At 39.9% G+C, this 22,897-nt stretch overlaps 1 pseudogene across 1 annotated transcript in view; it reads left to right on the forward strand.

Annotated features, from left to right (window-relative positions):
* Window positions 1-22,897, forward strand: part of LOC311042950 (H-2 class II histocompatibility antigen, E-S beta chain-like) — a 93,706-nt pseudogene that overhangs the window by 28,929 nt on the left and 41,880 nt on the right. Inside the window, exons 4-8 of the transcript XR_014602877.1 lie at window positions 11,312-11,582; window positions 12,341-12,560; window positions 12,709-12,776; window positions 13,834-13,947; window positions 14,411-14,467. The product of XR_014602877.1 is annotated as an H-2 class II histocompatibility antigen, E-S beta chain-like (transcript). The remainder of the gene's footprint in view (window positions 1-11,311; window positions 11,583-12,340; window positions 12,561-12,708; window positions 12,777-13,833; window positions 13,948-14,410; window positions 14,468-22,897) is intronic.

Consider the following 22,897-nt stretch of genomic DNA (forward strand, 5'->3'; position numbering starts at 1 on the left):
ACATTTTTAACTCAAATTCTTGCTTCGGGGGGTCCCTGGAACAAAATATTTTGAGATGAGGGGGTCCGCGGACAAATACATATAATTTTGGGAGGTCCTTGACATGAAAAAGGGTTGAGAACGACTGATATATAGCAACATACGTAAAAAAAAAAAAAAAAACTGTTAGGATTTAGAAGACATTTGTAGAATCTCCAGAAGCAAAGGTTTATGTTACAAATGTTTGCTTTAAAAAATACATATTCAAAGATTTGCACAAATTATCACGATTAAAAAAAAAGTAGCAGATCTACAAGCTCATAGTGCGGCACTCGGTGCCGCGCTATGAGCTTGTAGATCTGCTATTTTTTTATGAATAGCCTAGGCCGTTACCATGTGATGTACTGGAACAGCTCCTTGATCTCCGTGGAAACGGGCAGGTTGTCGTAGTCAGCGGGATGGTACGCCCCCTCCGCCCCGCCCCCCTCGCTCATCATCCTCATCCTCGTCTTCATCATCGTCAGAGTCCTCCTCCTCCTCCGAATCCTCCTCCTGCTCTGGCCCTGCCCCCTCGTTAGGGCTCGTTAGGAGGCTGGGCTGCCTCCCCCCTCCTCCTCGTCAAACTCGTCGCTGCTGCTATTGGCCGCCGCCATCAGGCCACGCCCCCTTCGTTTTCCCGCGGCCGGTTACTGTCTGAGACACGAGAGACAAGACATGCAGGGGTTAATAGATTTAATGTATAATAAAATATAGGTTAGATTTTAATAACATCATTGGTTTTCAAATATAATGAAAATAGCAGATATACAAGTTTGCGTCGTGACGTGTTGTGAGCTTGTGCATCAGCTATTTGTGTTTAAAAATAAATACATCTCTACCGTGATGTGTATATGTGTGTGACGTGCGTTACTGTGGGGTGTGTATGTGTGTGTGTGTGTGTGTGTGTGTGTGTGTGTGTGTGTGTGTGTGTGTGTGTGTGTGTGTGTGTGTGTGTGTGTGTGTGTGTGTGTGTGTGTGTGTGTGTGTGTGTGTGTGTGTTGTGAGTTCAGAAGGAAGCACGCACATCCCAAAAAAACGTATCAGGTGCTGAACCAAAATACACACATTATAGAAAAAGAAGAGGAGGTCCACACACTGGTAGCTCCCAGTAGAACATGTATTAATAAGTTAGCACAACGTTCTGAACAAAAGGGTCTTCATCAGGTCTGATACATTACATGGAATGATCAAAGGGTCTTCATCAGGTCTGATACATTACATGGAATGATCAAAGGGTCTTCATCAGGTCTGATACATTACATGGAATGATCTTGTCGTTTGCTGAGAGCGCAACTTCTTCAACCCTTTTCTTGTCAGGGGAGGTCCCTTAGCCTTTGACCTTCCAGAGCCTCACTACAAGGCAGTAGTCTAGTAACCCTGATGGTGGGGGGGGGGGGGGCTAACGGGTGCTACGCCTTGCCCAAGGGTGACCCCGAAACTATGTAAGGCAGGGGCGTTCAGCTCCCTGAGGCTTATACGAGCCGTAAATAAAGCAATAGCCAGCACTCCAGAGTCCTTCTGGTACTTTTAATCACTCAACTGCAGTGGTGGAAAAAGTACTCAACGGTTTTACTTAAGTAAAAGTATCAATACTGCAAAGTACTCCGTAAAAGTAAAAGTACGTAATTCAAAATTTACTTGCGTATAAGTACAAAAGTATTGGTATCAAAAAGTACTTAAAGTAGCAAAAGTAGAAAGTACTCATTATGCAGAAATGTTTTGAAATGTATAAAAATCGTTTGAAAATAGCAGATCTACAAGCTCACAATGCGTCACATCGCGACGCATTGTGAGCTTGTAGAGCTGCTATTTGGCCATAAAGTAAAAGAGCTGAAGTGGTTAATGTATGTTTTCTAATAATAATCTAAATCTACAAAGTAACTAGTAACTTAAGTTTTCAAATAATTGTAGTGGAGTAAAAGTATAATATTTACCTCTAAGATATAGTGGACAGAATCTGTAGAAGTAATATACTTTTTTTTTTTTTGCACAAATCAGCCTCCTGGTTGCGCTCTAAAAGGGAGATGTGAAAAATGCTGGGCAAAGGTTTTTCCTTGGCCTCTAGGGAGTGTGCATGCAAAGTTTCACACAGATCAGTGCAGTTATAGGTAAAAACGCGAAACGGCCTGTTATAGCGCCACCATGAGGCTGATTTGAAAATGTTGAAGTGGCATTTCTTCCTCAGCCTAGTGGGAATGTGCGCGCAAAATTTCACGGAAAAATGCTGCGTTGATAATTTGAGGCATTTTGTTCAAAACGAACCAATCCTGGAAACTTTGGAAGCCAATATTAGCCAATCAGGATGGAATATGGAAGATTGAACAGATCTGTGTTGATCACATGACTATAGAGATACCGTGTACCGATTTACGTGAGGTTTGGACAATCTGTAGGAGTGATATCCAAAAATGTGTTTTGCACAAATTGGCCTCCTGTTGGCGCTATAACAGGCCAATCTGAAAAATTCGGGGCAGATGTTCGGCTTTGGCATCCAGGGAGTGTGTTTGCACAGTTTCGCAGCGGCCGGGCCTGCGGTGCCGGAGAATAGCTGTTCACAGACAGACACACGGACGGACGGACGGACAGACAGGGTGCAAAACATACTCTCTCGTCATGCCTTTCGGCCTGGTGGAGACAATAATGGAGTGAAACAAAATGAACCTTCAGGCTGAGTGTCAGGCTATGCGTTTGTGCTATTGTGGGGGGGGGGGATTAAAGCATTTCACTTTAATCTGTCCATGGCTATCATAGCCAATTAACTGTTTCAGGTGAGAGGTATGATTGGTCAGAAGTAGACTAATTAGATGTTACTGTGTTTACGCACACACGCACACGCACGCACGCACGCAAAATGAAGTGGTGCAACAAAACTCTAATTAAAACAAATCCTAGATCAACAAGTCCTTGATTAGTCCTAAACTAACTTTATTTAACCTTTGTTGGTGCTCATTTCACTGTGAAATGGAATAGATAGATTCAAAGTGTCCTCATTGTCATGATACAGTATGTTTACATTGTCAAAGCGAGTCAAATAAAACAATGCATAAATAAATAAATAAATGTACAGTCAGTCTGTCAGGTTGTTCACATCAACATGTCTCTCTCTCTAGTAACTGCTGATGTTTAATAAAAGAATAATCCTGATTGGCTGTTGAGTGAATCAGGAAGTGAAATTAAAGTTTGGAGAGTTTCCATTGAGAAGCTTCAACCAACCACACACACACACACACACACACACACACACACACACACACACACACACACACACACACACACACACACACACACACACACACACACACACAGTTTTAGCTTTTGTCAGTAGGAGGGGCAAGATTTTGTTGGAGGGGGGTGGGAGGGAGACAAAAAAGCTATGGAACTCTGACTGCTATTATTTTTAAACTATGGAATTGGAAATAATAGATCATATTCACATTGCGGCCATTTTTGCATTTTGCATTGAAGAAACGGGGTGGCATTTCATTAACTTAATAGCAAAATGGCCGCCGTGTGAATATGGTCTTCAGAGACCACACCCCCTTGTCACCCTGCATAATAATACATATGTGCAGAGTAGACCAGTGGAGTGCTCCAGCATTTTATTTAGGTTTCCTCTTCTGAAGTGACCAGATATTTTACTTACTGATTCAAGTTGTCCCGCTTTCTTTCTTTCTTTCTTTCTTTCTTTCTTTCTTTCTTTCTTTCTTTCTTTCTTTCTTCTGTTTCTCTTCAACAGAATCAGAATCATCTTTATTGTCACATCACAGGTTAAAGGTGTAAAGAAGTGGGTGAAATTATTTTTAGTGCAGCTCCATCGTTTTAGTTATTTTCAGAAAGAGAAAGACAAGAAGACGGGGGAGGGGCAAGGAGAGAATAAAAGATGAATTAAACAAAGATATGTACATACGGTATGTACATGAGGAGACATAAGGTGCATCAGCAGCAGCTATACATGATATGTGCAATAATCCAGACTGTCCTCTTTCCAGAAACAGATGATGTAACATCATATCTTTAATCTGATTGGCTGATTCTTCTGAACTAAACAACGAGTCCTCCTTCATTCTCTTTCAGACTCCAGAACTTCTCTTCCAGTAAGCATTGTTTACTCTGATCTGTTTATTCTGATCTGTTTATTCTGATCTGTTTATTCTCATCTATTAAATTCAGATCAGTTTTGATCAGTGATGATAAAGATTACAGCCACCCTCCTCATCCTCTCCTCTGTACTTCATGTCAAAGCGATCCCAGGAAGTAAGTACATTATATTTATGTTATTATATAATATATACATTTATATCTACTGTTATTATATAAAACCAAATAAGAACGATGCACAATGCAAACAAATGACACACATGCACGCGCGCACACGCGCGCGCACACACACACACACACACACACACACACACACACACACACACACACACACACACACACACACACACACACACACACACACACACACACACACACACACACACACACACACAGATCACATGACCAGTGTGTTTTTAAAGACATTTGATGGTTTCAGCAGTGAGATGTAATGAGGCTTGGATTGATGTTTAATGAACCTGAACAGCATTTTACCAGTGACGCTGAACACACACATACACATACGCACACGCACACACGCACACACACACGCGCGCACACACACACACACACACACACACACACACACACACACACACACACACACACACACACACACACACACACACACACACACACACACAGCGATGTTAGCCTCTGTCAGTAGGGGGGGCAAGATTTTGTCGGGGTGGGGGGGGGGGACAAAATGGAACTCTGACTGGTATTATTTTACACTATGGAATTGTAAATAATAAACCATATTCACATGGTGGCCATTTTTTCATTTTGCATTGAAGAAACGGGGTGGCATTTCATTAACTTAATAGCAAAATGGCCGCCGTCTGAATATGGTCTTCAGAGACCACACCCCCTTGTCACCCTGCATAATAATACATATGTACAGAGTAGACCAGTGGAGTGCTCCAGCATTTTATTTGGGTTTTCTCTTCTGAAGTGACCAGATATTTTACTTTCTGATTCAAGTTGTCCCGCTTTCTTTCTTTCTTTCTTTCTTTCTTTCTTTCTTTCTTTCTTTCTTTCTTTCTTTCTTTCTTTCTTTCTTTCTTTCTTTCTTGTGTTCCTCTTCAACATAATCAGAATCATCTATATTGTCTCATCACAGGTTAAAGGTGTAAATATGTGGGTAAAATCATTTTTTGTGCAGCTCCATTTTAGTTATTTTCAGAAAGAAAAGAAGACGGGGATGGGGGGGGTAAGGAGAGAATAAAAGATGAATTAAACAAAGATATGTGCATACTGTATGTGCATGAGGTTAGACATAAGATGCATAAGGTACAGCATGTAAATGAGGAGACATAAGGTGCATGAGCAGCAAATATATACTGTTCATGATGTGCAATAATTAAGACTGTCGTCTTCTTGGAAACAGATGATGTAACATCATATCTTTAATCTGATTGGCTGATTCTTCTAAACTACAGAACAGATCCTCCTTCATTCTATTTCAGACTCCAGAACTTCTCTTTCAGTAAACATCTGTTTATTCTGATCTGTTTATTCTGATCTGTTTATTCTCATCTGTTTATTCTGATCTGTTTATTCTCATCTGTTTATTCTGATCTGTTTATTCTCATCTGTTTATTCTCATCTGTTTATTCTGATCTGTTTATTCTCATCTGTTAAATTCAGTTCAGTTTTGATCAGTGATGATGAAGATTACAGCCACCCTCCTCATCCTCTCCTCTGTACTTCATGTCAAAGCGATCCCAGGAAGTAAGTACATTATATTTATGTTATTATATAATATATACATTTATATCTACTGTTATTATATAACATTAAATTGTATGAACAATGCACAATACAAACAAATGACATGCACACACGAGCACACACACACGCACGCACGCACGCACGCACGCACGCACGCACGCACGCACGCACGCACGCACGCACACACGCACACACACACACACACACACACACACACACAAACACACACACACACACACCTTTTACTACCTGTATATACAGTATTGGATCTTGAATGTTGGTCCAAATACATAAACATTAAAACAGATGTTAGGAACTGTTGTTGTGACATCATGAAATAAATCATTCTATATGAATTACTTTCATAATAAAATGCAAAACAAAAATAAACATTTGAATCTGTTTCAGTGAATAAAACGTTTGACAGGAAGTTACTTTTAATATCCAACCTTTCACTTCATATAAGAACCAAACATGCAGTGGTGTAAAGTAACTAATTACATTTACTAAAGTACTGTACTCAAGTACAATTTTGAGGTGCTTACTTTATCTTTACTGGAGTATTTCCAATTTCCAGTACTTTTACTTATACTCCACTGCATCTCACAAGCAAATATTGTACTTTTACAATTATTTGAAAACTTTAGTTACTAGTTACTTAATTAATTGTAGGCTACTTAGTTAATTTACAGATATAAATTATAACATTATAACAAATACATTAAACACTTTAGCCCTATCTTATACCTAGGCTATTTGAAAATAGCAGATCTACAAGCTCACAACGCGTCGCATTGCGACGCGTTGTGAGCTTGTAGATCTGCTATTTTCAAACATTTTAGTACTTTTACTTTAGGTACTTTAAATAACTTTTTATAGCAATATTTTGTACTGTTAGTGTTACTCAAGTAAATTTTTAATTCCGGACTTTTACTTGTAACAGAGTACTTCTAAATTGCAGTATTGATAGTTTTATTTAAGTAAAATATTTGAGTACTTTTTCCACCACTGCAAACATGATTGTTTAACACTAGAAGTTCGGGCCGCTACGCGGCCCGAACGTCTAGCGTGACGCGTCGTTCACTTTGCAGTGCCACCTTACAGGCACCTCACAGTGTGAGAGAGAGTTTTGTGCTCTCCTAAATCCACGGCAGGCTTTGAAAGTACCCACTTCAGAAAGAGGTGACGTGCATCACCTCTCCAATGACCAAAACCCACTTTGTGATTACTCAGACCTGGTATGGCAGACCTGTGGGGAGTGTGCAGTGGTGTACAATGTGAAAAGATAGTTGAAATCGCAGGAGATGAAGTTAGCAGTTTATTTGTGTAAAGGGTCGTCGGCGTGGGTTGTGTTGAGGATGGAAGCCGTCGAACTGGTGCATCCTACCTATTTATAGGTAGGATGTGATGTCATGCTGTCGTGAGATTACGTCACACTGGCGTGTCTCATCGTGATGTCACGACCGTGATGTCATATGACGTCACACTGGCTACATACAACGTTACAGACAACCGACATGGCGCAGGATTCAAATTGTATATACTAGAAGCGTCTAGCCCGCCGCCACGCCCACGTAGCGCCCGCGGCCACTTGGCAGCGCATATAAGTGGCGTAGCGTCATGAGGGCCAGTGGGGCCGTGGCTCGGTCAGTGAAGACCCTGTAGCGCGGATGATATGTGGCATAGAGGGGCAGATTTTAAATCTCCAGAGGAAACATCCGTGGGCTACCATTGGTTCAGCGATGTGTGCGGTCGCCCTGCGGCCCCTCCTCCTCCACCAATGTGCAGTATTGAGAGCCCTGACGTCACAACATTTGGAGCGATGGGCACTGCACTCTGGTTGGTTAGGGTACACCTAGGGCCCAGGTAGAACCCAGTTAAAGCCTGCATGGGCAAACCCAGTTAGGACCCGCCTTGGTCCCACATAAACGTGGCTAGTTGGGGCCCACCTAAGGGCCAGGTAGAAGCTACTTATAGCCCGCATGGGCATCGCAGTTAAGAACCACCTCGGCCCCACATAGAATTGCCTAGGTGGGGCCCACCTAAGGGCCAATGTTAAAATGGTAGCACTTGTTCCTCAACATAGTGTGAATGTGCGTGCAAAGTTGACCACAATCGGACGCTGCATTCATGATTTGCGGCATTTTGTGCAAAAAAAAAAATGTTTTACCTTGTAAACCTGTGATGTGACAATAAACCTGATTCTGATTCTTTAGATGTGAATTAAACAGATCCGTCTTGATCACATGACTATAGAGATCATGTGTACCGATTTGCGTGAAATGTAGATAAAATCGGAAGGAGTAATGTAAAGAAATATGTTGTACATAAGTCGGCCTCCTGGTGGCGCTATAAAAGGTAGATGTGAAAAATGCAGGGGAAAGGTTTTTCCTTGACCTCTAGAGAGTGCACATACAAAGTTTTACACAGATTTGTGCAGTTATAGGTAAAAACACAAATCGGACTGTTATAGCGCCACCATGAGGCTGATTAGAAAAATCTCAAGTGGAATTTCTTGCTCGGCATAGTGGGAATGTGGGTGCAAAGTTGCACGGAAAGTGCATGCTGTGTTCATAATGTGAGGCATTTTGGTCAAAACGGAGCAGTCCTGGAAACTTTGGAAGCCATTTTTAGTCAATCAGGATGGAATATGAAAAATCTGAAAGACCGTGTTTTTTTTAATGACTATAGAGATACTGTGTATCGATTTGCGTGATGTTAGGACAAAATATGTAGGAGTACTGTGAGAAAATGTGTTTGCAAAAAGCGCCCTCCTGGTGGCACTATAACAGGGCCATGTGAAAGAAATGGGGCAGAGGTTCTGAATTGGCATCCAGGGAGTGTGTGCACAGTTGCGCTGCGATCAAGCCAACGATGCGGGAGATTAGCTATCCACAGACGGACGGACAGGGGCCTCGGCCTGGCGGAGACAATAAAAAAGCTAAAGTAAAGGAAAAGACCATTACTGCAACAAAAGTAGTCAACAAACTATACTATAAAACATTGGCCACATTGTCAAATAATATAAGAAAGAGGCAAACATGTTGAAAATAGCCGATCTACAAGCTTACAACGCCTCTCAACGTGAGGCGTTGTGTGAGCTTGTAGATCTGCCACAACATACACCATCTACAATGGACTAACGGAGCAGCAATAATAACATTTACCGCACAAACGTGCATTGTTGACAAAGTGATTGCACAGCCGCTGCAGGCATGACAACCACGTTAGCGTTAGCTACATGCTAAATATCACAGCGTCCTGTACGTCGTCGCTGCGACTGAGCAAGCTCTCTGAGATGCCATTGTCTGGAAACTGCTCTTAGCGTGACACGACCAATGAGAGTGAGCGTTTTCGTTGTTGCTAAGATACGGTGCATGGCACACGGCGTCTCTGCCCCATAGCTTGTAGATCTCTCACACATGATTGGCGTAGGCTGCGTTGCCAGGTCTGACTTTTTGTATAAGCAATGGTCGGCGGATTTTTTGGCGCTTTTGGTGTCGTTCGCATAGTGCGCACGGCAGCGCTTGTTTCGCGCACGTCAGCGCGACGTGGCAACGGACGTGGCAACGTGAAAGGGTGGTCACTGTTTCGCAGATGATGATTGGCTAGTGAGATTGACCACCCGGAAGTAAATTGCGAGCAGACACTTTATGACACTTTATGATTATTAGAAAAGGAGGCACATGTGAAGGTTGAAAATTAAGTAGAATTACTTAAATATACTTTTGCATGAGCGATTTTTGTAGCAAGTTCGGAGTAAAATGGAGCAGTGCTTTGGCCGTGAGTTGTTCCTTAGTGGTTGAGGTTCCAAAGGCGCACGGCTCTCTGATTGTATTGTTGGGATATAGATGATGATTATGTGTTATTGTCACTGTGAAGAAGTTTGTTGTTGAATTTAATGTCATCTTTCTTTTATTTCCAGTGTTCCATGAGGACATTAATGTCATTGGCTGTTCAGACACAGTTAAAGACCCATATAAAGAGAACATATATGCACTGGATGGTGAAGTGATGATGTACGCAGACTTCAACAAAGGGAAGGTGGTGGAGCCTCAGCCTCCGTTTGTAGATCATATGACCTACCCTGCAGGAGCTTATGGTTATGCTTTGGGTCAGCAGGCGATCTGCAAAGCCGGCCTGGACACCGTTCGCACTGCCTTGAAGAAACCACCAGTGAAAGGTACATGAATGAATACTATGAACACAATAGTTATGAACTAAAACGGTTGAATATATTTAACATTAATTAAAATGTTTAAACATGTATATTAAGCATTTATGGTGAAATGTTTTCTAAATAATATGTATTTCTAGTAAACATGAATATGTGCTCAAGGTGCTTTATTTTGATTTTTTTTAACAAATCTATGCATTAGTATGTACTTGTATTGTACTTTTAGTATTGTACTTTTACTCCACACAATCATTTGAAAACTTTAGTTACTAGTTACTTTGTAGATTTTGATTATTATTACAAATCATACAGTAACCACTTCAGCCCTATAGGCCATTTGAAAATAGGCGATCTACAAGCTCACAATGCGTCACTAATCAAGATTTGATGCATTGTGAGCTTGTAGATCTGCTATTTTCAAAAGATTTGTATACATTTCAAGACTTGAAATGGGACATTTTGTATAATGAGTATTTTTACTTTTTGTACTTTTAGTACATTTTGATGCAAATACTTTTGTACTTTTACTCAAGTACATTTAGAATTCCGGACGTTTAATTGTAACAGAGTATTTCTCTATATTGCAATTTTTGATACTTTTAAGTAAAACATTTGAGTACTTTTTCCACCACTGAAGGATGGTAGAGTGTGTTACTTTATGGTTGTTTCATTTATGATCAATACAAAAAAAACTCATGAGCTTGTAGATCTGCTGTCGGCTGGGGGTGGGCGTGGCCTATCACCTTGGGGGGTTGGTTTGAACTCTCTATATGTGACTATTTACCTTGTTTGCTGACTAGAGTCACTGATGGGAAAAGTACTCAAATGTTTTACTTAAGTAAAATAATCAATGCTGCAATCTAGAAGTACTCTGTTACAAGTAAAAGTCCTGAATTCAAGAATGACTTGAGTAAAAGTGCAAAAGTATTTGCATCAAAATTTACTTAAAGTACCAAAAGTACTAAAATGTTTGAAAATAGCCTATATATAGTAGTTATAAAAAGGGGTTATCCTGGAAATACATGATGGGGTCTGACTGACAGACAGACAGACAGACAGACAGACAGACAGACAGACAGACAGAGTCCGTGTAGCTCAATCTCATTGTATTTAAGATATTCAATAAACATTCTAAACATTTTAATGCCAGATTTCACATCCTGAACCTATTTTAGACTATGTAGTGACATATTTGGCCGATAGGGGGCAGTTAGCCTAGTGTTGATATTATACAGATGATAATAAAACTGAACATTAATGACATTTTTAATTGTCTATTTCCAGATGGATATGTGTACTATATGGCTTTCCGCTGTGTGTTTAACTCCAGTGAGCTGAAGGACATACAGTACATACAGTCATATCATTTCGATGGTGATGAGATCATCAGGTGGGACAGTAGAGTAGATCAGTTTGTTGGATACACTGAGTTTGGTGTGAAGAACGCAGAGCGCTGGAATAAAGACTACACTACTGGCTGGGATGAGAGCACAACGAGAGGCATTCTGCAAACCCAGCATTGAGATTGACTACTCCTCTGTTCTGAACAAGAGAGGTGAGCTGATCTCAGAGCAGCACTCAACACTCATCACCTCATAAACTATAACATGAAATCACATGATTCTATTCAGAGATGATTAATGGTGTTAATATTGATCTGATAATGATTATAAAACATGACTTAATCTGCTGACAAACATTTCAGATCCTCTTAACCCATTAAGATCTGAAGAAGCATCTGTATTACATTTTGATTTGAGCTAAAAAGCATTACTTTACACTTTGGCTATTAAAAAATAGCAGATCTACAAGCTCATAGCGCGGCACCGAGTGCCGTGCTATGAGCTTGTAGATCTGCTATTTTTTTTAAATCAAGAAAATGTGTGTAAATTCATATATTTATATTATTTTCAAGCTAACATTTTTAACTCAAATCTTTGCTTCTGGGGGTCCCTGGAACAAAGTATTTTGAGATGGGCGTCGGCATTTTGGGTGGTCCTTTACATGAAAAAGTTTGAGAGCTACTGATAAAGCAACAATAGTTTTTCAGAAAACTGGATTTAGAAGACATTTGTAAAATCGGCCTCAGGTCTTAATGGTTTAAACACTTAAAGGGGTAGTTCACCCCAAAAATGACGTGAGGAGCGTTGTCCAGGGTGTTTTAGAGAAGGGAGAAGAGTCTAGGACATGTGGAGCGTTGTCCAGGGTGTTTTAGAGAAGGGAGAAGAGTCTTGAAGATATGGGGGTGTCATACCTCTGTGAGGGCAGCAACTAAATATAGTTATAATAATAATCATCATCATCTTTTTTTAGGAGTGGAGCCCAAAGTGAGACTGAAGTCAGTGACTCCCCCTCGTCGTGGTGAACACACTCACATGCTGAGGTGCAGCAGCTACGACTTCTATCCTAAAGTGATCCTGGTGACCTGGTGGATAGGTCAAGAGCCTTTGACCTCTGGTCTCTCCTCTACCAATGAGCTGTCTGATGGAGACTGGTACTACCAGTACCACTCCTACCTGGAGTACACACCCAGGTACACACCTAACAGACACCTATACATAGAAATACACAACTAATAGACACCTCTACTGGTACTACCAGTGTGTGTGTGTGTGTGTGTGTGTGTGTGTGTGTGTGTGTGTGTGTGTGTGTGTGTGTGTGTGTGTGTGTGTGTATTACAGATCAGGAGAGAAGATCACATGCATGGTGGAACATCCCAGCCTGACCGCACCTATCAAGATGGACTGGGGTCAGTTACTGTAATCTACTGTCAAAATAGCAGATATAAAAGCTCATAGCGCTCATGCCGCACTATGAGCATGTAGATCTGCTATTTTTGAAAAATCGTGAACATTCGTGCAAATCTTTTACTATATAAATATTTTAAGGCAAACATTTGTAACTGTCAAATGTCTCTCAACATATGTCTTCATTTTTCTGAAAAAAATATATCAGTGGTGCTCAAACCTTTTCTTGTCAAGGACCCACAAATTGATATGTTTTTGGCCGCTGATCCCCATCAAAATATGTTGTTCCAGAAGAAAATGTTTGAGTTAAAAATGGTGTTGAAAAAATATATACATAAATTATATTCAAACATTTGCAAAAATGTTCAAGATTTTTCAAAAATAGCAGATCTACAAGCTCATAGCGCGGCACTCGGTGTCGCGCTATGAGCTTATTGATTTGATAAAAGCAGATTAAAGACCAGATTGATTTGATAAAAGCTGATAAAAGACCAGATTGATTTGATAAAAACAGATAAAAGACCAAATTGATTTCATAAAAAACAGATCAAAGACAAGTTTGATTCGATAAAAGCAGATCAAAGAGTCATCATGGTTTTATCACTGTGAAAACAAGACAGTTTTCTAAAACAGAACAAGCGCTGATGTTCTTTTTTACAAACTGCCTCACAGTTCTGAGTCTATGACTCTGTCCCAAGATACTTTCTGCACATTCCACAGCCTGGTTTATAATCATCATAGTAAAAGGTTGATTCATGTCTTCTAAAATCTATCATCATATCCTTTGTTTTGGATGTATTTAGCTCTAAGAAGGACATGTCACATCAGGTGACAAACTCCTCAAGGACTGGACCAATAGGGTTGGACTCATTATTACTGAACAGACTCACAATGACTGTGTCGTCTGTTTATTGTTTATTGTGTTTGGTTGTTGTAGCTTATTGTCATATGACTCCATGTCTGAGTCAGTGAAGAACAAGGTGTTTTAATCTACTGTAATAATATAATATAATATGATATAATATGATATAATATAATATGACATATTTGTATTGTCAGATTTCTCCATGTCAGAGTCAGTGAAGAACAAGGTGGCCATGGGAGCATCAGGTCTGGTTCTGGGTCTGGTCTTGTTCCTGTCTGGATTCATCTACTTCCAGTGGAAGAAACGAGGTGATTGACATGTTTAATTAACATGTTTAATTAATATGTTTTCATTAATTATTATACTACCAGTGGAAGAAATGAGGTCAGATCAACAGAGGATCACATGACATGTGGAACCCTCACAGAAATGCAAACAAACAAACAAACAAACATGTAAAGCCACAACCTAAAGTGGTTTATATTGGTTTAGAACCTTAACCGGTTTAGACCAGTTTAGACGACCTAGTTAGAAGTCAAAGTGTGTTCTATTTTGTCACATTTAGCTTTAATACATCAGTGTTACATTTAGTCCTAAATAAGAGTCAAATGTTCACATTAATTTTGATGACTGAACCCTAATGTTGTTGTGTTGTTTTGTTATTGTGTTATTGTGTGTACAATTATGCATTTTATGGAGAAATACACACAATACAGTACATAGGATTCATTTGTTTGTGTGTATTAACTGTCTCTCTTCTTCTTCTATCAGGTCGTATTCTGGTGCCGACAAGCAATGACGATCTTTAGACTCCTCCCACACACCCAGGTTCACTTCCTCTTTATTTTTACTTAACGTTTTTCTTTTTGTTTATGTATAAAAGTGTATAAAACTAGAAAACACACACAAAACAACATGCTTGTGTAAGAAGTGAAACAACTGGTAAACCATCCCGGTCGCGTGAATTCACATTATCATGTGTCTTCTGCTTAATTTCTTATAATAATGAATCTAATAATCAAATTTAATAATCAAATGATTTGTTATCAGACAACACTGACAATGTGGTTAGATGAGGGGGGGGGGGGGGGGGGGGGGGGGGGCGGGGGGGTTTCATCAGTTTGATGAACCGCCCACACTAATTGGGACTCCCTCTTCCTTTGGTGTGGCGCCTAAACCCTGACCTTTAACCTCTCATAAACTATGTCTATAAACCTAACCTTACTAATAAATTGTTCATGATCTATTAACCATTTACAGCATAGTTTTAAATCATTAAATTATTAACCATTAACACACATTTAACAAGTTATGAATAACACATTAACTAATAATTTTGGAATGATTAATTTACTATTATAAGGGAAGGTTATTCTAAAGTGTTATATACATATATATGGTATAGTGTTAATACATTCTGATTCTTAATGGTTTATTGTCTTTTCACAGAACACCTGGGTGTGTTTTCAGAGAAGCAGAGAGTCATCCCTGGTGGAGAGAGGAGGAAATACATGTGTGTCCATTCAGCTTTTAAATACTCATAACAGCAGCACAATGATGACATCATCAACCTTTTTCACAAATGTGTCCTTTAAACAATTAAAAATGCTAATTAGCTAGCCAAGGCTAATGATAATGATTGTGTTTTCCCGGTGTTTTGCAAAGGTTGACGTGGTTTTGAGGTGAGGTTACGGTTAGGGTTAAAGTTAGGTTTATAGACAAAGTTTATGTGAGGTTAAAGGTCAGGGTTTAGGCGCCAGGAAGAGGGAGTCCCAATTACTGTGGGCGGTTCATCAAATTACTTTGTATAGTTTCTGTCGTTAGAAAACACAAACATAATATTTCAGTTCTACACTATATTGAAACATTAAATAAATGATCACAATCAGAGTTCTTCATAACATATATAATATTAATATCCATCTGAATGGAAGTCAGTCAACCATGTTTTTGAAAAAGGTATTATTATTTTATAATTGACTATGAGTCATTTATTATGTAATCATTTATAATGTGTGATAATTAATGTGTTACAATCATCATGACATCACTATTTCCCTGTGATGGGTGGACCTGATCCCCTAGGGTGGTCTGAGGTGATGTGTGGACCTAAACCCTCTAGGGTGGTCTGAGGTGATGGGTGGACCTGGTCCTCTAGGGTGGTCTGAGGTGATTATTTATCTTTCCGTTTTTCAGCTCCACTGTTGTGTTTCTATCCGTTCCTTCCCCCCTGGGATCTGGGCCCCTGATCATGAATGGTTTGAAGATCAGATGTTAGATTTTGGCTTTAATTTGCTTGGTTTGAATGGAATGTCACAATATCAATAAAGGAATGAGAAAACCTCATTGTGCCTCATGTTCTCTTACATTTCACTGCAGGTGGGTTGCCAATTTCAGCCAATCAAGAGAGAGTGCCCATACACAATATAGAGCTATTTAACACTGTTACTGAACAAACACTCTATAGTAATGATTACTATCACAATATAGAGCTATTTAACACGGTTACTGAACAAACACTATACATGTACGGGTTGTAAATGGAGAAAGTGCTAAATCCAGAAATTCCACCATGACGCTCATGACAGACAAGCGTCATGTGAACCATGGCTAGCTTTTTTACATAAAGTCCCTCAGTTTGGCTGTTGCGATGTGACACTATTGTGAGCATGTACTGTATAGCTATTTTTGGTATTATTTTTTTTAATTGTGAAGTAGTGTTTCTTTTCCGATAGTTTGTGAAACGTTTTTGGATTTTTTTGGGACATTTTAGCCTATAGTAACATGTCATAAATAGGGACACCAAGTTGAAAACAGCTACAGTATGACTCTGGAAAATCCCCAAAAATCTTCTTCACCCACTGAAGACTTCACCCTCCATCACACAACCACATGCACTAACACGCACGCGCGCACACACACACACACACACACACACACACACACACACACACACACACACACACACACACACACACACACACACACACACACACACACACACACACACACACACACACACACACACACACAAAGGTGGACAAGAAATCAAAAATAATTGCTCCATTGATTAGAAATTGATAATTCAAAATATGCTCCTCATTGACTTACATTGTACGGTAAAACAGCTCTCAAAGTCACTCTTTTAGCACATAAATGAACCCAAACAAAGTTGATTCAGACAATATAGAGCATCACCAAACCCAGTACTGTTTGTTTTTTTAATACAAATGTCAACTTCCTGTTGATTTTACTATTTGAAGATCTGGATCCGGATCCATGGATCCAGTCCAGCTTTTCTACTTATTAAAAATGGCAAAATCAACAGGAAGTTGACATTTTTATTTAAAAAAAAAAACAGTACTGGGTTTGGTGATGCTCTATATTGTCTGAATCAACTTTGTTTGCGTTTGTTTTTGTGCTAAAAGAGTGACTTTGAGAGCTGTTTTACCGTACAATGTAAGTCAATGGGGAGCGTATTTTGAATTATCAATTTCTAATCAAAGGAGCAATTGTTTTTGATTTCTTGCCCACCTTTGGAGTTACATCGTGGCAAGGTAACTACACAACCCAAACCTCTACCAAAGTGGTCTTGCCCTTTAAGGGTGTCACGATACTCGATACGTATCGAAATCGAACCGAAAATGACGTTCGATACAGTGTATCGAAATCAAAAGCCGTATCGCGATTCAAGGGTTAATAAATACTCCTGCGCATGCACACATCTGATTGCACGTCCGGGTGAAGCCATGCTTGAGCCGCTGTTCTGTTTTTCCATGCAACGCACATGCGTGCTTACGACGGGGGAGAAAAAAAAGACGACAGGACAAACCCACACACACACCAGAGAGGAGTTTGGACTTTTGCCATTTTTGAAATTTGGATCCTGAAAAGTCACAGTTTTCACCCGATAGCGACGATATACTGTTTAGTCCAGCCGTCTTCAACGTTTTTCAGGCTTAGGGACCCTTAGCTGCTGGACCCCTTAATTGTGTTTAAGATTAAACTTTATTTAGATTCATAGACATGTTTGACAGGCAGTGTCCTCAGTGTTTGTTTAGCTTTTCTATTAATATGTTGGATTCATGTTAATGTGCATCTTAAGATGTTTAACCACTTAAAACCTCAATGCTATCCTTTAATAAACATGACCTTTGGCTTGGTTTGCTCTTTTTTTCCCTCGACTACACCAGATCTACAAGGTCACAACCTCTAATCCTGTGGGCCCCCAAATATTTGGCAAAACCCCACAATTGTATTGATATTATATAGACCCTCCAGAAAAACGATTATACGATTATGCACATTAAATGTATTATGCGGGGGGGGTCACTTTTTTTCAAAAAGATTGCATCGCATGATATATGCATATTTTTGCATATTTCTGAACTTTCCGTTTTATTTTGCATTCTCCAACCATACTATAAAAACAGCTGATCTACAAGCCTATAACGCCTCGCAATGCGAGTCAAACTCAACTATGATTATTCTGGGGAGTCCCCAGTTCAAATATGATAATTTTGAGAGGTCACGGGCTGAAAAGGTTGAGAACCACTGGTATAGATGCGCGACAAAGCCGAATATACCGCGATGATTTCGAACCCGCGTTGGTGGGCAGCTACTTTACCACCGCGCCACCCGAAGTCTCTGTCCCAGTGACCTGGAGCAGGCCTTTTCACAGTCTGAGACAGTGGGCCACCATTGAGGACACACACACACACACACACACACACACACACACACACACACACACACACACATACACACACACACACACAAAGCTTAAACTATGAGCTTTGGCCTACAATGAGTTCTACTTCACCCTGCATGAGGGAGATCACTAGACTTATATAACTTCCTGATGATGTGACTATAGGTCAGGTACAAGGTGCACCATTGACATGGATTCTCACAAGTATGTGGGAATACGCAGTAGGAGTAGTAGTAGTACTCCTGTTTTACTTCAAATACAACTTCAGGTATATACAGTTATGTCCTACTGTTGTTACTTACTGTATATATTTAATACAGTAAGCTTTCAACTGGCAACACAGAATATCAAAATGTAAGCATGCCAAATGCTGGTCTCTTGTAACAAAAACAACTCATGTCTCTTTACCTCTTATTATTTTAGAACACTTAATACATTCATTTAATGTATTAAGTGTATTTAATACATTTCATTTAAATGCTGATACAAATATGTAAAGTTATTTAAAATATAATGAAAACACACACAGCCATTTTTGGACAGACAACTACTGTAGTTCTGTGTTCATTAAGGCTATCAATATTCTGAGGCTTAAATGTGTTGAAATACGTTTTTTGTTAAAAAGTTTAATCTCTATATTCTGATAGTTATCATTGCTAGAGTGTTTGTTCAGCAACAGGGGTCTCCCTGTATATCCAGCTCTTTAGTGAACAAAAAACACATTTTCAGATGGGTTGCCAATTTAATCCAATCAGGAGAGAGTACCCATTTATCAGCTTAAATTTTAGTCCAGTTCAAATGTTTTTGGTTCATCACTTCCAATTTCACTTGTTTTTGTATCCTGTGTGAACTAATCAATGACATACAAGGGTTACCATGATTTCCCTCTGTCCACATGACCATATGTTCATCGCTTTGACTTTACTTTCATCTCATTCCAGGCTTGCTAAATCAGAGAGAGAAAGACAAAGAGTACTTGCTAGTCTGCCAGTTTATTCAACAGCATGATCTGGTACTGAGCGGTTCTCAGGAGCCCATAAACCGGCGTGTTTACACCATGTACCACGGCACCACCGTCGCCAACGCACGCCTCATCATCGCCAATGGCTTTCAGCAGTCGTCCACTACCATGCTGGGACCTGGAGTCTATGTCAGCCGCAATAAGTAAAAGTCTGCACGATACCCACTTAATGCTGCCGACAATGATCGTGTAGTTCTTAAGCTGCGTGTGCACGTTGGCCACGTCAAACGCATTAACCAAGACAACCACCCCATGCAGTACAGCTGGAACGCGCATGGGTACAACACGGCCTGGGTTCCCCCCCACTGTGGCATGAAGTGTGTACCATCTGGCTGTGAGGAGGACTGTGTGTTTAACCCCAGGCATTGCTCTGGCACCCAACACCACCATACAGACAGAGCTCCAAACACTGATGGCAAATAGTCCTAGAAGACCATGGAAAGGAAGAGCTCAATGACAACAGAGTAAGTGATGGTGTATTTCGCACGCACGCACGCACGCACACGCACACGCACACACACACACCCCATCTGCACCATCACTGATCAAACATGTACTGTATCTCCTGTCAGACCCTGAGCATGGTTCTTCTGTAACATGTCAATAAAACTGCCAATACTAGATTTTTCTTCAGACAGGATTAATCACATCTTTTCTGCTATGAAAATTATGTTCAGAACAGATACGCAAATAGAACAGAACAATACTACACAGGAATAAGGGCATGAGGAATAAGGATGATGAAGAGCTTAAATGTAAAAAAGAAAGAAAAAAAATGGGGGGCTTTAATTACACTACACTGGAAAAAGGGAGAGACTCACTACAGTACAGTATCTCAGTCTTCTGTTATATTTCTGTCTCGCCCTTTATTGCTTTGTCTCCCAGATTACAACAGTTATTACTGAATTCAGGGAATTCAATAGCTGATCTGTATTAGTGTTTCTTATTCCATTGCGAGCAATGCCTTGTTTATATTTTATATTTAAGACGAGAATATTACAAGAACGGTCGATCGCCCAAAAACACGCTCGCCCCGGGTCTAATCCGGCGACCTCAGAACGCCGCCTCCGTGAACAAAACGGGGGGCGAGTCTTCCTCAAAGTAATCCAATTTCTTACTTTTGAAAATAAAAAATATTAAATACAATTTTAAAAACAATTAATACATGAAAAAAGTAATCAAAAAAACACGGGCCCCTCGCGTATTAGGAGGGCAGGGTGAGTCACCAGAACCAAGGACGGGTGTTTTTGATGAATCTAACATGGTTAAAATGGAGTTTGAAGTTATAATGGGTTTGTATGGGAAGGGGGCGTGTCTGATAAAATGAATATTAAATATCTAAATAATAAATTAAGCAACTTAAAAACGGTCTGGGGGCTCACAAAAGCCTGAGTAGACGATAAAATGACCCAACGTTTTTTTGAAAGTGAAATATACCTTTAAGTAAAAGTATCAATATTGCAATATAGAAACACTCTGTTACAAGTAAAAGTCCGGAATTCAAAATGTACCCAAGTAAAAGTACAAAAGTATTGGTATCAAAATGTACTTAAAGTACCAAGAGTATAAAGTACTCATTATGCAGAAGTAAAAAATTAAATAAAAAAAAATCTTTTGAAAATAGCAGATCTACAAGCTCTTGTGAGCTTGTAGATCTGCTATTTTCAAATGGCCGAAATGTATAGGGCTGAAGTGGTTAATGTATGTTTTGTGATAATAATCAAATTCTACAAAGTAACTAGTAAAGTTTTCAAATAATTGTAGTGTAGAGTAAAAGTACAATATTTGCTTCTGAGATGTAGTGGAGTAAAAGTAAAAGTGCAGCAAATTAGAAATACTCTAGTAAAAATACTTCAAGATTGTACTTAAGTACAGACCAATTCTTCGTTGTAAACTGGTGCACCGTGACGGGAGCAGAAAGACAGCTGTGTGTCTCATCTATGTTCATTGACGTTTCCACCACTGGTTAAAACGAAAATGAAACTGCTACAACTCTATTTTCAAACGTTCTGCAAATCCCCTATGCGCATTGCAAGCTTGACAAAGGTCTCACAAGATCCTGCACTCAATTCCTGTTGCTGTCAAATCTGGATATTAAAACTTGTGTCAGGTATGTTTATACAAATGCAATTCGAAATGTGAGTTCGCTACCCACGAGCATTGCGAGCAGTGGTGGAAAGTAACCAGGCATGCACCACGCGTTGCAACCCCTTTTTTTTGACACACTCAACAAAGTTTACAAAGGCTCCCGACTGCCGGGTGACACACCAGCATGAATTAACATAGGAATGAGCCTAGATGCATATCAATTCCATTGTGTGACCTGTTAGTTCAGCCTGTGATCTGAGTCCTGAAAGATAATATCCAATGGAAGTGATTTGTTTTACAATTCTCCCTCCGCTATATAGCTCCGAGATGAGGTTCCACGCAGCTCGGTGCCATTTGAGCGGGACATTTTCGAATATTTTCCACTATGCATGATTCTTACTCTTTTCCGCACATCGTATCCAAAAAGTAAAGGTTTTCTGCACTGCTCTCATATGTTTTAACTTCTAGCGGATAAGAAAAATCTAACTGACGGGTCGAAACAAGTATTTAAATCGCTTAAAATGTCAGCCTGTGGCCAGTCAACCCCCGTCCGCATGCGCAGTACTGCTCCCGTAAGATTGGACTGGGAATACATGGCCACAGGCTGACATTTTAAGCGATTTAAACACTTATTTCAATCCGTCAGTTAGATTTTTCTTTGCCGCTAGAAGTTAAAACATCTGAGAGCAGTGCGGAAAACCTTTACTTTTTGGATACGATGTGCGAAAAATATTCAAAATGTCCTGCTCAGAGCTGCGCAAACCTCATTTCGGAGCGGTAGCGGAGGGAGAGGTTCGAAATGGGGCTAGTCAGTGCAGAGTGAGACAGGTGCACCGTGACGGGAGCAGAAAGACAGCTGTGTGTCTCATGCTGTGTGTCTCTCTCTGTTCATTGACGTTAGTTACGTTACTATAGTAACTCAACACCGGCACCGTACGTGTTGTTGCAGCCGAATGTATACTTTGTTGTACGACGGTGTCGTGCACCGAAAATAGCAGATCTACAAGCTCACAACGCGTCGCAGACGCAAGGCATTGTGAGCTTGTAGATCTGCTATTTTCGATACGTGACCCACTGTACGCCGAAGTATAAATGGAGCTTGTATGTTGGCCTACAACTGGCTGCAGTCATAAATCAGCATTACGATTCAAACAGACTGTAACATCCAAATCGTTTGTTCTTGAATTGTTATTTAGTTTCAGCACACTGGCCAGTGGCTGCTGTTAATAATATCTGCATTACTGTTCAAGCAGAATGTAACAAACACAGTAAGTAAATTGCTAATTCTGGACTTATTATTTTGAGTTTCAGTATGTACAGTACCACTGGCTGTTATATACATTTTTAAGCAGACTGGAACAACCAAATATTTAAGTAACATTTTGGTTGGTTATCAACTTATTTTGTTTCAACTTTCAAGAGTGCATTTTTTCCTTGT

Source organism: Gymnoscopelus microlampas (assembly GCF_963454915.1).
Source record: "Gymnoscopelus microlampas genome assembly, chromosome: 4".
NCBI classification, from domain to species: Eukaryota; Metazoa; Chordata; class Actinopteri; order Myctophiformes; family Myctophidae; genus Gymnoscopelus; species Gymnoscopelus microlampas.